This window comes from Macrobrachium nipponense, chromosome 35 (genome assembly GCF_015104395.2).
Source record: "Macrobrachium nipponense isolate FS-2020 chromosome 35, ASM1510439v2, whole genome shotgun sequence".
NCBI lineage: Eukaryota > Metazoa > Arthropoda > Malacostraca > Decapoda > Palaemonidae > Macrobrachium > Macrobrachium nipponense.
In genome coordinates this window covers 55661952-55678425 of record NC_061096.1, presented here as the reverse complement: position 1 = coordinate 55678425, position 16474 = coordinate 55661952, and the positions used below count along the sequence as shown (strand labels likewise).

The window sequence follows — 16474 nt, the reverse complement described above, 5'->3', positions numbered from 1 at the left end:
GTCGGTTTGAACAGAAACAAAGTACCAGGTTTAAATGAGGTCGCAGTTTGGGGCTGTTGGGGGGACACTGCGGACACTGCAAAAACCATTGACTACTGCCTACTGTGCAATACTCCCCCTACAGAGAGAGAGAGAGAGAGAGAGAGAGAGAGAGAGAGAGAGAGAGAGAGAGAGAGAGAGAGAGAGAGAGAGAGAGAATCATGTCGTCAATGTAATTTTAAAGTGAGGGTTTGAGTGAGTTTGGCTTTTTAACCAAAATTGTTGCTACTTCAGGGATAATCACAATCAATGAACCAACCTACCTCTGGTGTGATGTGTTTCCCTGGCAATGCAGGGATGCCAGTCATGAAATCATGAGTGATGAAAGGTCTCAGCACAACAGAACGCTGACAAGAGGGTGACCTGGTTACAGTATCCCGATCAAAGTGTATGGGGATTAAAACAACAGGCATCTGTGACAAACTTTTCCATGAAACCAAGTTCAGCTAGTACCTGGAGAAAAGAAAAATCAAAATCACAACACACATCATTTGCAATGTGTCCATGTTAGTCAAGGTCTGTGATATCAATTAACACGAATAAAACTCGACATAAACCTTGAACAGAAGTCAAGATTATAAACAATACCTGATTTGCTAGAAAATCTGCCTGCCGCAAAGTAGCCAAAACACCATTTGTTAAAGTGGTGGGTGTCACGTCATGGACTGGGTCTTTTACTGCTCCACCGAAAATAAAACAAATTCTATTGACGTTATGACAAATTTTTGGGATTATCCTCGCTAACAGAATCAAGTCTTCCCATACAGGATCAGAGTCACAAGATAACCCAACGACATAGCTGTAAGTACGACAGTCTCCCTGAAATGAATGAAAATAAGATTAAGGGAGGCATAACTATGGTATCAAATAAAACTTCCATAAAGTATAATCAGTGCAAGCCTAGTATCTGGAATACCTGTATATAAACAAACTCATATTACAGTAGTATGCAAACTCATATTACAGTAGTATATGTATCAAAAAATGACAACAGCTGACTAAGAAACATCTATGAATAAATATACTCATATAATACATCATTACACAAAATACATAACTAAATAGCAACAAACACAATAATGAAGTTTTCATAGTAAAACTAATATTGTAATACTTACCTGAACACCAGAATTAGCCCTGGTCACTGACCAGCCCGAACTATATCCCCACATATTTACCCACTAAGTGGGTAATTTTAACTATCAGTGTTACCAACGCTGCAGGTAAAATCTAGTCAAATGAGTTACCTGTGTTACCATTGGCAATGCTGCTGTAAATACCAGCCACCAGAGGCCTGTTTTCTCAACTGAATCATTCACTATCAAACTGAAGTGGGGAGGAGGGTGGGAACTATTCAGGTGTTCAGGTAAGTATTACAATATTAGTTTTACTATGAAAAATTCATATTGCAATACAATCCCTGAACACCTGAATTAGCCCGATCAACAACATTTACACGGAAGTGGGATCACTCTAATTCAGCCCAACCTGTCCAGGGAACATACACGCAGGTAACTCATAAACAACCTACCATGTATAAATGCACGTATCCTCACCTAGTTATCTAACTCGGAGGTGAAGATGTTTGCAAAGAGAGTACAGTAGGACCTTGATAATTGCAAGGGATAGGGCTCAGAACCCCCCTTGATAAGTAAATACCTGTGTTATCCTGGTAACCCTCTCAAAAATTGCTTAAAACTGCCTACTTTAATAGTTAACCCACCCAAGCCCACTATTCCAATGTTTATAACTGACTACTTTAGTTCAAACACCAAATATGTCTTCAACTATCACCTTAAACTAAATTCAAGACTGTTTCAAAGTTATTTTTACAACATTAGCCTTAAAAACATATGTAGCCTACTAGCCTATGGATTATAGCTAGAAGCCTACATACGCATTTGCTATTACGTACTCACGTGATAAAAGGAAAGAGGGAGAGAGGTAAGAGAAATATCAAAATTATGTAAATCATATGGGTAATCATCAACATTATGTTGATAAAGATGGCGACGATTTTGCAGTGCAATCGGATGCCACATAATTAACTCGTTTATATAGGTACAATTTACGGAACGCAGCGTATACGTACTACAAGACTTCACTAACAAAATAAACAAAATGGGAATGGCAGTTTCTTGCTAGATTTTGCTCCATAAAGTGCTAAAAAATTCACATCATAGACAACAATGCCAACCAGCCAATTTCAACCGATTGCTCTCTTTTTCAATTCAAACATGTTTCTAACATACACAGTGTACCTGTACATTACGTTACATGATTCCTGTACATTACGTTACATGATTCCTAATAATTTCGAAACCTATTCTGTTCAATTCTTGAAAATGGTTTTGCAAGATTTTGTTCTTTTTTCTTACATGATACATAAAACATAGTAGAATAAAAAAAAAATATTCAACTTAACATTACAAAGATTTGATGTCAAACTACGTATGCTAGATGTATTTGAAAACAAATGCAAGTTTTCCAGCCAGATGCTAGATTGAAAATTTTCTTGCTAAATTACTTTAAGAAAATGAAAACTAGCATAAAAATGCAAAATTAGTAACCGTACATTAGTTATGTGAAGATGGTGTGTTAGTAGTACAAATGATAGTTATTGTATCATTAAAAATATCAAAATAAAAGAAGTCGCAAAGCCGATTCTGTCATGTTTTTCTTAAACACATAGCCTAAAAGGAAAAAGATATTTTGTTTGTTTCATTGCTGCCACAATCCCCTAACAATGCAGAGTACATATGATCATTCTAAACTATTATTTACTACCAGAATAACAATGATATTTTGTATTCAAAATGAATGTTACGTATATTCCAAACATTATTACTACCATGACTAGTAGTGGTACCTCGACATACGAAATTAATCCGTTCCGAGGCGGCCTTCGTAACCTGAGCTTTTCGTATCTTGAACCGCATTTTACATGTAAATTGCCTAATTCGTTCCAAGCCCTACAAAAACACCCCAGTAAATTATATTTCCAGGCTTACAACAGATGTTCTAAGGTTACGACGCCAATCCGACAGAAGAAATAGGACTCCAAAAAGGCAAAATACTGTACATACTTGAGTAATATTTAACTGCATGTAATGTTCAACCCCATTTTTACTGCATATATTAGGACTTTAGCATATGTCCCTCAGCAATAAGCCTAGCCTATGTTAGCAGTTGCTACTGTAGCCTAGTCTATGAATCTGACATCTAAACCCGAGAAGCTAAAAGCTTAGAATATGCCAATAAAATGTATAAATAATCAGTATGTACTCATTTCAAATAATTATTTTATTAATCATTAACTATAATACATTAACTAGCCTACCGATAAACATCGCATACGCAACACGTTTGTCCCGCAATGCTGCAATTCATACCAGCGATATAGCATGAGAAGGGGTCCAAGAAAAAACCTGTGAATGACTGATTCCGTGATTGTTGATCCACGACTAAGCGATGTCCCACTGTACTTCAACATCAGTGTTAAGGGGGCCGGCCGGTTAATGCCCTATTTTAAGGACAGGACTTTGATATTCATACCACTTAATAAGGTGACTTGTGACATCTCCAAACCGCATATGATTTTCGCCTCTGACCTTCGGTTTTGTGACGCCAGGGCGATTTATCCCGAAAATAACCATTTTTCAAATTCTATCTCCTCCCTTGATATTTAATATTAAGACCTGGGATTACTACCATATATAGACCTGATGTAGACTTCCAATCGAATGAGAGTTTTTTTTCTAAAAGTAATTTTTTTGCTGGATATGAATTTTTTTTCAATATGGTAAAAAAAATAAACCCTATAAATCAGGAGAAAAAAATTTATAAAAAAAAAAAACAAAACAAAAATTGGAAAAAAGGGCTCTATTTGATTGTTCTATAATGTCTTTCTGAGTTATATACCAAATTCCAATGTTATAGCTTCAAAACTAAGTGAGAAGATAGATTTTGAAGGTCAATAAGTATAGTTTGAGATACGGGCGTTCAAAGTTTTCCTTCGTATTTCTATAAAGACAATATTAATAAATAATGATTATTATGAATGTATATTTGTTTTTTGTGTATTAATAAACCAAAACTATTTTATTTATCATAATTTAATCATAAATGATGATCCCTTTGCTCATATATTGCAGCCTGGGGCACTGCTTGAGGCAAGATGGGGCACTCCTTCCTACGCAATTCTCTCTCTCCCCTTCACTAACTCTGCTTATTACAGCGAATTTTCTTCTTCTGTGTGTTAGCGAGATGTTTTCCTTGTATTTTCCTCTTTGGCATGATGAAATTCTTGCCCGAAACAAAGATAAACAAACGTAATTGCAAGAGAATGTCAAGAGGTAAAACTCGAAGGCGTCACTTTTTTTTACAAAGACAATTTAATAAATCATGATTATTATGAATTTCATATTCCATTTTTGGGTATTAAAAACCCAAAACTTTGTTATTTATCATAAAGATCGTAGGCCTTAGGCACAGTGTGACGTGTGCTGTCAAGCAAGACGGGGGCGTTACTAAGCAACCCTCCCCTCTCTCTTCACTAACTACGCATATATTTTGATATTCTGTAATAATTCTTGAGCGATTTTTCTTCGTCTGTATGTTAGCGAGATGTTTCCCTTGTCTTTTCCTCATTGGCATGATGAAATTCTTGCCGAAACATACATAAACATACTTGAAAGCAGGCGAATGTCAGACGTGAAATGGAACGTGTAGACTACTCGACGTCTGTGATCGCACTAAAAGTTGGTAGCTTGAGCCTGAAGTCTCCTTCTCGACTCGGGGAATGTCTACAGATGCCATTTCTTTCTCCCAATTTCTTTGACAATAATTATCAAAATTTACGATAATAGAAGAAATATTGCATTTTCTTGTACGGATCAATGTTTTACGATTATTATTGAGTTACGTTAACTAATTACCCTGTAACTACGAAAGTAAGAGGAATTTTGACTAAATATTTCGTATACGTATTCTCAATTGCCATATGAAGCTCCATGAATTTTTTCATGACTTTGCATTTTTCGCCCTATACCTCCATATATAGAGGTTCCGGCCGGCCCCCTTAAGTCTAAGGTACCGTCTGAGTCAGAAGTACCTCCCATGTGGTAAGCTATACTTCTTATTCATGGAGGTAAAAACAATCTCCTTACCTGGTCATACAGCTCAGTAGGTGAGGATGCTTGCAGAGGAAGTACCATACCGTCAGTGTCGAGTCCAAGGTCCGAAGAACCTCCCATGTGGTATTCTATACCTTTCATGTATGGAGGGGAAATGGTGAACCTCCCATGTGGCTATCTAGCCTCTCATGTATGGAGAGAAGTGAGTGTGCAGGACCCTTCAGTTCTCTCTGCTCATTGATGTAGATGACTTGTGCTGAAAAGTTGTAGTTTATTCCAACATGACCATCGGATCTGCCTAACCTCCAGGGCCTAAAGGAACAATACACTCAGTCTACGCTTGACCAACAGAAACACTCGAGTTCATTTTTGGACTATCACTACCCTCCACTAAACTTCTAAACACCTAACTCTACCAAGCAACTATTAAAAACTGAGTTACCACAACAACAGGACCCCGTGAGTAATCTTTCTCTGAAGAAACTGAAATTCCATACACACTCTCAAATAACCACCTACACGATCGCCGACAACGAAACATTCCTCCCGAAGCCGAAGGGTAGTCATCCGCGATACTTAGCGCCCTTTGACACAGCTCCAACGACAAGGCTCCGAAAGCAATGAAGAACCAACAGACACTTGACCAAGAACCCCTTCTACCCCTTCTTATGAATGTCCGGATAGCACTGAGGCAGATGATTTAACAAGAAGTCCCTCCTCTCTCTGACTAGAACATAGTACAACCATCCGAAATGTTAGTCTGGTACACAAACCCCCTCGAAACCAAAGTGAAGAGGTTGACAAACAGTCCAGGATCTGAGAAACACCCATCAACTCTCACCACACCCACACAGAGTGGGACAAGGCCTCCCACTGGCTGTGAAAGGTGCCTTCCAAATACAAGACTCGTGATCCGTAACTCCTACCACACGAATCAATGAAGGAACCCAATAGAGAAAAACCTCAACTAACTCGTAAACCAGAACTCAAACTCCGGCAGATGAGTTACCTGCTACCTCATACAGAAACTGATGCTAGCCTAAAGTCGTCTTCCCCAAAAAATGCCCCTCCCCAAACCCAGATCAGCCTACTTGATGTTTGAGAGACTACTGGTTTAGTTGAATATGACTTATCAAACACTACTTGAATTAACTGTGAGATTCCTACGGAGCCTGGACTGCAGAAAGAGAGAATGAACAAAGTCCACCATCCGTTTATATTCACTTCCTTTGCCGGAGAAACAAAAACCCACAACTAGCAACCGATTCTCTCTTCAAAGGTATCTATCCTCTGTCAGACCTGTCAGGCAAGACCGGAACAGGAGAAGGAGAAAGGCCGAACCCCCGCAAGACCAGCACCCAAGAAACCGGAACTTACTACGCCTGGCTGGCTGCTCGATACCTAACGACATACAAGATCCCATCATATCTCGAGCCAACCGATTTGATTGCACAACGATATACCAACAAGACGATGATAAACTCCTGAGCAAGTCATACTCGAGTGCGCAATCCCGCACTCCCCCCCCAACATGATGACGTAACCACTGTCCAACCACCGTCCACCCCCTCGCAAGAGCCAACCGTCACCAGTTCTGCAAATCCTGTAAGAGCTAGTCTCGCTCGACTGCGCATACCCTCACTACCCAGTGACGATAACGTTACACCTGAGCCGAATATACCTTAGCGATGAACGCCCACCCCTGCAAGTCAACCCCACACTGTTGCGCCAAACACACCAACCAAGACGATGACAACCTTGAACCAGTCTCGCTCGACTGCGAAACTCCGCACTCGCCAGTGACTCTGACATGACACCTCACACCTGGCCGACTACAATAGGCGACCAACACCCAATAAGAGCAAAGAGGTCACAAAACGCAATCCAACTAACGCCCATTACCAATACTAAACCTGGAATGAAGTCCAAAGCTGAAACTATATTGATCAATTGAGGGAAGGAAGTAATCCCGGAAGCCCCGGAATCAAGTCCGAACCCACATTGAAACCCCTTGGAGGTAGAACAGAAAAAGCAGCAGGAACAAGTTGAGAAATAAGCAGAAGGAAGAGAGAGAGAGAGAGAGAGAGAGAGAGAGAGAGAGAGAGAGAGAGGAGATAGAGAGAGAGAGAGAGAGAGAGTCACTACTAACCACTGGAGCACCTAGCGCCGGACCATTGTTGCAGGTAGAGAACCAACTGTGCAGTACATATGGTGCTTTAATGACAGGTTACAAACTGTGGAACCAATGGGAGCCGTAGAAGGAAATTACCAGCTACCCTAAGAAGGGGCCCGAGGGCACAAAAAGTGCTAACTATGGGGCAGACGAACTGCCTGCGGCTGTAGCCCCCCGGCAATTACCACGGTAAGCATGTTAGGTCTCGCACACCTAAGGTATAAAAAAAAAGGGAACTGAAGAAGGAAGATAACTAACTACCCTATGAAAGAAGTGGCTGATGACACAACTGGTATCGATACAGTCAGTGATGGCACAGACGAATCTCCAACTGCCGTAGCCCCCGCAAGAACTACGGAGGACACATTACGTCTCTCGACAAGTAAAGGACGAAAATACGGAGTTGCAGAAGACTCTGCAACCGCCTTTAAAGCATCAACACCAGCAACCTGAGAACTACAGGACCCGGCCCCGTTGGAAGGTGCTGAGAGGCAGCCCCTCAAGAATTACTTCCTTTAACCCTGAGAGAGAGAGAGAGAGAGAGAGAGAGAGAGAGAGAGAGAGAGAGAGAGAGAGAGAGAGAGAGAGAGAGAGAGAGCCCCCAAATTTCAGGATGAAACGATGAAAACTCTTGCTCTGCTGTTATTGGCAAAGTAACAGGATAAGCGAGAGAAGACTCTGAAGCGACCTCCGAAGAATGACCAGTAAAGAAAGATTTTTGACTATAAGTTTTAATAGAAAAAATGGGAGAGAGAGAAACTAGACCGACTCTGTCCCCCACGATAATCTTGACAAACATCATAGAAAATCAGGAAAATTATTCAAGACGTGATCATGAATACAGTCAGTATTCCAGCTACAGTAATTTGTCTTGCAATAATTCAATTTACGATGGGGTTAGTAATTAAAATCGGCACATTTTGAAAATAAGGCTTTCTACATCTCTTGCGCAGCTAGCGTAGGCAGCAGCACGTGCATCAGCAACATGGATAAAACTCCCAAGCTTTGTATGAATTCAAATGCAGTCATGGTAAAAGAAAACTACTAGCATGAAAGACCTCATTTACTGTTGGTTACACACACAGAAAAGATTAATAACGTAAGGCTCGTAATGCCTATGAAAACGAGTGAGAACGAACGGAATCACTAAATTTTACGCAATCTAAACAGAGGGAAAAACCAGCTTCCAATAAGACGTATTAGTCAAATTTTGGACTTAAATTACATCATAAGACGAACAATATGACTTCGTTCCATTTAAGTTAAGTATCCAAAAACATTAGCCGAGACCAAGTGATATGGTTGAATCTGGAGCGAAGGAAATTGACTAGTCAGCACCATTGCCTGCCTAGGCCACGCCCCCTTACAACCATGTTGTGTGTTCATGACAAGCTTGTGTAATTGTAATTTAATTGAAAATTAATCAATTACATATTTTAAGGTAATTTACATGTAACTCTCTACCCTAATGTCAATTTCAGTTGTCGGATGTAATTTGATAATACGACTGGTATATAATTATATTTGTAACTGTAATTGACATAAGCATAATGTAATTACTGACGGCAATTTGTCTGCTAAACGGATGAAGACGTCATACAAACGAATTCCGCCACTGGAGGGAATTTCTTGGAAAGCAATGAAATTTACACATTTCTTATGATTTCTGATTATATGGCACAAGATACCATTATTGGCTATGTTAAATGTCAACATAGTTGAAAACACGCCTTACCTCAAGAGACAAACATGGAATAAGTGGGGAAGAGCTGTTACGTCAGTCATGCCAGCTAACCAGGACAAGAATGAGTTAAATACAGTGACGCAAACTCGTATTCACCATCAGCTGATTCCAGAACGAGAAACTGACTGCCGAGTTAGTATTTATACTATGCTAATATGATGATACATATAATACACTTATAATGCTGAAGTCAAACTAAATCTGATCTTGATTCCTGTTCGACTACATTTCATACTGAATTATCCTGAGATCGGATTCTCGTTTCGTGTTCAATTTACACCTGTACTAAATTATCCGAAGTCAGAATTCCACTATTAAAAATTACTATACCGATATGTAGTAAAGCGAATACTTTAGGCTGGGCTACTGTTTTATGCATACAATATATCATCTAGAACACTAGGCTAGCCATAGTTAATTGTTATTCAACTTCTCTACATACTGAATTATCCTAAGTCAATATGCATTGGACAGAGAATTAGTTGATATTAACAATTACCATAACGTATAAGTAGAGTCAAATTGAAACCTGATCAAGTTTACCACTATCGCAACAAGAATGAAATTTATCCTCCGAAGGAAAAGAACCTTTAAGACAAAGAAGCAGTATTCAACACTTCAAAAAACCGACACACCCGAAACCACCCCTGAACGACCAACCACAGACCTAGAAAGCTTCTGATGCAAGGAACTCCAAGCAGGAAAAACCAAAGAGGCTCTAAAGACAAACTGTCCCTCTATAAACTACTATAATAAAAACTGACCTGAAAAAGGCCGCACTTCTCTTCCTGAACACTATGTAGCCTATTCTCCCTACTCGTCTGTATCTTACCTAAATTTTCATCATCCTCAAAACTTACACATTGAGGGGAGGGGAAATCTGCTCCCAACACTGCCTGCTCTGCACAGGGGGGCCAGCAGAACCTACCCACTCGGAGGCTTGAGGTTCTCCATGACCCCCAAGGACCCGTTAGAGCTGGCTCTGGAACAGGCAGGGGAGCTGAAAAGGAACGACCACTATCTCTATTATTAGATAACTTATTTGTCAGGCTAGAAATAGGATAAACATACTAGAAGATAACCTGTCCACCAATTTCTCGGATAACTAACTCTAATGCTTCCTTGTCTCCTGACCAAGACAAACATCTCTGACTGGTATTACACTGAACCTTCCTAGACGAAAAAACAAAAGAGAATGTTGATCATGTGTGAGGGTACTCATCCTACGCTTGCAGGGCATGCAGAACCGATAAGCACCAACATGTCTGGCAGCAGAAGGCTCGATCGTCGCACTGTAGATGAAGCAGAGGCAGAGGCGTTTGCAAACGGCAAAGACATTTATTTTCTAACTTATCCATAGAGAGTACAAAGTACCTATCCAAAGTCAAATTGGGAGAAAGACGTTAATAACAATCCAAAGTCGTAATCTGATATCCAAAATGCAAAACCTCTTTAAATGGGGTCGGGCTTGATGACCAAAAGTTCGCCTGATGTGGGACTAAGCCACACAGCATGGCGAACAAGAAATAATTGAGGAAATAGGCCTCTGGTTGCCGGTATTTGCAGCAGCGTTGCCAACAGTAACACAGGTAGCTCATTTTACTAGATTTTACCTGCAACGTTAGTAAAACCAAGTTAAAATTACCCACTTAGTGGGTAAATATGTGGGGATATAGTTTGGGTTGGTCAGTGACCAGGGCTAATTCAGGTGTTCAGTGAGTGTATTGCAATACAAAACTTACCTGCACACCAACAGACTTGATGGGCAGCAGTGTGGCAAAGAGTGTTTGGCTTAACGAGATCCTATGAAGTTCCTGGCGCTCCTCTTCACTGGTGCAGTTTTCTATACGATTCAGTAAGGCATGCTTCTGCAAGATACCCTATTCATATAAAAGGGCAGTTACCAATGCCAACCCCTCAAAATAAGGCAAATAATAGGTGTGCTGACTCCCCACCCATGATTTGCCCTATCATACTGTGTGTTGTTAGTATGATCCTAAAATAAATCTGGGGTCATAAAGTTTCAAAAAATTTATTCATAAACATAAAAATTCTTATTTTTGGATGATCAAACATTTAAAATTTCCAATTTCCTGCTACCTTTCCTCTTTCAGAACACTTTGAAGGGCCCAATTCTCACATTAATGAAAAGAAAATAACAAAGTACATATTTTTGAGAAAAGATTTAAGCTCCCCTCTGTGATGCAGGAGAAAGTAAAAGGTAAAAAAAGAAAGTTTAGTCAGTAGAGAAGGTAAAAGGTAAAAAAGAAAGTTCTGTGAGTAGAGGAATATTAACTACATACAAAACTTCAGGAATGAAAACGAAGCTAAATTATTTATTTTCTAGATGTGTACTATTTCCTTAAGTGAGCTTATCAAAAACATGATAGAATAGAATAGAATGTCGAATTTAGGTCCAAGTCCAAGAAGTTATCTAATGTAGTAAAGTTTATTATGCCTACAAATAAATCACAGACTACTACAGGTTTACAATCTCTTATCTGTTATTCTAAAAACTAAAATTTTTGGGAGAAAAGCAATTACTTGCAAAATTGAAGCTGATTGAGAACTACCGACATCTTCATTAACATTAGTTGCTATAAGAAACACTTCTAACTACTTTTTCAAGAGAGAGAGACACTATTACTCTATTTGTTACATCGAAAGGTGTCCATTTGCAAAGGTCAAATAATAGTTGTACTGAGAATAATGATAATCTTAATACATACACTGTTGTTCTACTAGATCAAATTATATTGTATGTATTAATGTCATATCATATTATAAAATATGAACAAATTAAAAAATATGAAGAAAGTAACCATGTGCCACTGGTTCTGTATACATTCAGTTGATTGCATTTTACTGACTGCATCACTGCCATTAGTTTCTGAATGAAACTTATTTCAGATTGCACATTTTCTTTCACAGATAATGAAAGTTTAAAACTGCAACTACTTTTATTGTTTTTTTTTTTTTTAAAATAAATAATGCAGTAAATTAAATGACATGTGTGTGATATTACCAGTTTCAGATGTTGCTTTTGCCTCCAAAACATTTTGCAGTCTGCTCATTATTCGTTTCTTCAGCCACAGTTACAACCAGCTTTTTAAATTTAGTGGCATACTTGCTTAAGGTGTTACAATGAAAATTAGCAAGACTTAAATAAATCACCAACTTTAACACAACTCTTTATAAATGGGTGTTAGTTACAGCTACTTCCATCGGCATACAGCTATATCTCGATTCAGTTGTTTATGCCAGTACTTGCTGTTGTTTATTTTAGTGTTCTGCATGCAGTAGCAAGTTGTTGTTCATTGTAAGAAACAGTAATAAATTTGAATTCTTAATAAACAAGTCACAAGTTTGGTAAGCCTGGTTGAATAAATGAAGATCTGCACTTAATCTACTGGACTTTTGCTCCTAGGCCTATTATACATTCCTTATCAGTGAAACCAAGACAGGCATAGGATGTGTATCCTAATATTATCTACCAAAAAAAAAAAAAAAAAAAAAAGAACCTGCAAATTAAGCACATCTTCATGTACATTACCAAAAATGCATTTATAACTATAAAAAATGGTACTTTGTAATGAAATCATTTTGGATTGGGACAAAATTTTAAGGATCATATGATACACGAGATCAGATGATACATTTAGTACATATACATTCACAAAATACTGTTCTTTCTGATTTTGCATATGTTTTAGTTCTATGGAGTGTTACTGTATGAAATTAAATCTGCTAGTGTATTTAGGAGCAACCTTCAGTTCCAAAATCTGACAAAATCCAAAAAACAAAACACAGCTTGGCCTGAAGTTTTGGATAAGGGATTGTGAACCTCTACTGGGCAAGACAAAACAAACAAATATCACACATACCTTTTGTACACTACTGTCATAATCCACTATGACTTTTAAAATAACTTGACTTTCTGAAAAGTCTCTTTCCATAAAAGGTTCTTCTGCACATAAAACTCTGATTGCCAATCCAGGCCCAGGAAACGGATGCCGCTGAACAAATTCCTCTAGTAACCCTAGATCTCTACCAATTTGTCGAACCTAGGAAAAAATATTATTCATTAAGTTCAATGTTTAAAAGTGTTCATCTTACAAATGGTTACATTCTGTTTAATATAACAAAAGATTACAATATTTAATCATCATTAATGTTAACTGTATGAAAAATTTGCGAAAACCAAAGCCAATTTAATTGACACAGAGACTAACACCAACTGTTTGTATGATAAATTATAGATAAATAGTTATACCACAGATCCACACTTTCATTCTCTACTGATTATAAAGCAAATCATTAAAAAACAAAACAGGCTGCATTTAACATAAATTCTCACTCACAAATTAGATAAAAGATGCACTGACACACACATTCACCATTCTGTATACTACAACAAAATAAAAAATTTAGACTTTCACCAATAATTATATAACATAATTGCCAAAGCACAGTTAGCTGAATTGACAAACACCATTAATTGTATAACAAATCTGAAATAGTTTTCTAAATTTATACAAAACCGTTCGTTGTAAAACAGGAGAAACACCAAAGTGAACTGCACTGACTTACAAGACTCAAATAACACCAACATAGTTAAGACAAGATGTTCATGGGATATTTTAAAACCTAACTTACCTCATCTTTATGAAAGTCTTTGAGCGGTTCTACAACCTTTCCTTGTGCCCTGAGAACCCTTACAAGATCTGTGTCATTATGATGAGTTTTTATATTCTGTGCATTGCCGGAAACAAGAGAGGAGGCCGATTCGATAAGGTCAGGTCTTAAAGTGCCCTGGCCTAACATCACATCATCGGCTCTCAAGTTCATTTCGGATATTACTTCATTAGCAACCTGAGAAAATGTAAGGGATATTCTCAATTAACATAAAAAAGATACAAAAAAGCAGAGTTATTGATAATCTTCATACGACATTATAGGAAATCAGATAATTCTAAACAAAAACCAATAAAAAGTTTACTTCCAAATTCCTAATTCATTGGGCAATGTTACTATGGATACCATACTAATTTCAACAGTAAAAATCATTCACTAAGAAAGGAAATGATAACATATTCAATTCTTTACCCAGCACACCATTTACATAAAATTTATAAGGAAATATATGTATGAATTAATTTAATCTTTATAAAATGCCTTTCAGTAATCAAAATTTCAATTAAGGAAAAAGATTCAAGATTTAACCTTAGGCTGCTTAAATACAGTACAGGATACAGTTGCCCCAAAAATAAAAATGATATTGTTATGATACAATAAAGTTTGTTCATACTTACCTGGCAATATATATATATAGCTGTATTTTCTGAAGTCCGACAGAATTTAAAAAACTTCCGGCACCACACAGTGGTCGGCCAGGTGGTTAGTACCTATTCCCGCCGCTGGGAGGCGGGTATCAGGAACCATTCCCATTTTCTATTCATAATTTTTATTTCCACTGTCCCCTGAGGGGAGGTGGGTGGGTACTTAATTATATATATCTGCCAGGTAAGTATGAACAAACTTTATTGTATCATAACAATATCATTTGTTCATGAAACTTACTGTCAGTATATATATATAGCTGAATCCCACCGTTGGAGGTGGGAAGGGACAGAATAGAAGGATTTTGGGAAACAAATGCATGCAGATGATTTACATCTTGGTTCCACCTGTTAGCATAGCTGGCTTCGTGGTTTATTGCCACGTAAGTTGCTTGTGCTACTAGAGATGCCAGCGAGGTAGAGACCTATATAGCTGGTGCACTCCAGATCTGTCAACAGGGGCGAGACCACGACGTGACTAGACCATATTGACCATACCATTAGGGCTGAGAAGTAAAATCAATATATATATAAAAATATATATATCACCACCTGACCAACCTAGCCAAAGTTAAATAAGGTGTGTTAACTAAGGCTTAAGAGTTAATAAGTCGCCGTTGTCGGCGCACAACAACTAAATTAAGAGCTCTTCCTAACCATTTTCGGATAGGATACTTTTTTGGAAGGATGTTTTTGGTACTTCTTGCCCCCAAGATTGTTTGTCTGCAGACAAGTATGGCCCTAGCGAGCAGCAGATCTCATATGCCATCTTCACATCTCGCAGGGAGTGTGAAGTGAACACAGAGTTTTTTTTTGGCTTTGCTAAAACATGGTACTCAGGATGTTGCTGAGTGCCATGCTCTGTTGAAATGCTTCCGAGGCCGCGCCCCTCACCTCGTGAGCATTAAACAAATCAAAATGATTTCAAATCTTTGTGCAAACACAATGAAGGAGATTTTTTGAAAGAACTCCTTAACAATAAAGCATTGGTGGGTGTTCTTCGATATGGGCAAGTCTGGTCTTTTTCGGAACCACTACAGATTTGCTGCCGAAGGACTTCGACTTTCTTGAGTTTATTTAGATAAAACTTGAGAGACCCGACAGGGCACAAAAACTCTCTCTGGCTCCTGCCCAATAACTTGTGCCATCCTTGATTCCAAGCTCCTGGCCCAAGAAACTAGACGGATTTCCATTCTTAGGCCACAACGGAAGGCTTAGAGAACACACCGCCTTGTGTTCTCTAACGCCAAAACTTCTTGACGATGGCTGAAAACCTCACTAACCCTCTTTGTCGTATCTAGGGTGGTTAGAAAAAAGCCTTCCTGATCACGTGCAAGAAGTTAACAGGTAGGAGAGGTTCGAATGCTTTGACATCAAGAACTTCAGACTACGTCTAAGTTCCATATTGAAAGCTTCGATCTGGACATGCACAGTCAGTCCGTCTGTACTAAAGTCAGGTGACCGACCAGTCAGACGAATCAAGGACAGCAAGGCTGTACCCTGAAGACCATAAGGCACTATTCTTTGCTGAAGGATGAGTGTCTGGACTGCCTGGGCGATTCAAGCTAAGCAAACCTTGGGGGATGTATCAACGCAACCCAACGTCGTTAGCGAATCAACTCCTGAGCAACTCCTGACTCGAGCTTCTGGTGCCAGGAGAAAGGAGCGAGGAGCAAAAAGGCGATTCAGTCCCAAAGGACGAATTCCTGACAGTCCAACCTGGTCTCATGTTAAATCAACGGGGGTGTATAAACGCAACCGACTTCGTCAGCAAGAAACTCAGGGCTACTATATGTCGCCTGATCTCGCACGAGTGTTTGACTCCGAGAAAACAAGTGAGACAAAAAGTAGATGGTGAGCGAGTTTCGAGATTCCACAGAACTCAAAGATCGTGAAGGGCTTTGTTGTTTGACAGAAGCAAATCTCTGAGCCCAAAGGCCGTCAACAACATATTTGCGTATTCTTTAATAGTTGTGACTGCCAGCTTATCCCATTCTTCAAACGGAAAGGGAAGACGGTAATCTTATGCTGTCAACATCTCGAT

At 38.7% G+C, this 16474-nt stretch overlaps 1 pseudogene; it reads right to left on the bottom strand.

The window, feature by feature from the left end:
• Positions 1 to 546: 546 nt before the first annotated feature.
• LOC135208360 (GMP synthase [glutamine-hydrolyzing]-like) overlaps positions 547 to 16474 on the bottom strand; it is a 39188-nt pseudogene continuing 23260 nt past the window's right edge.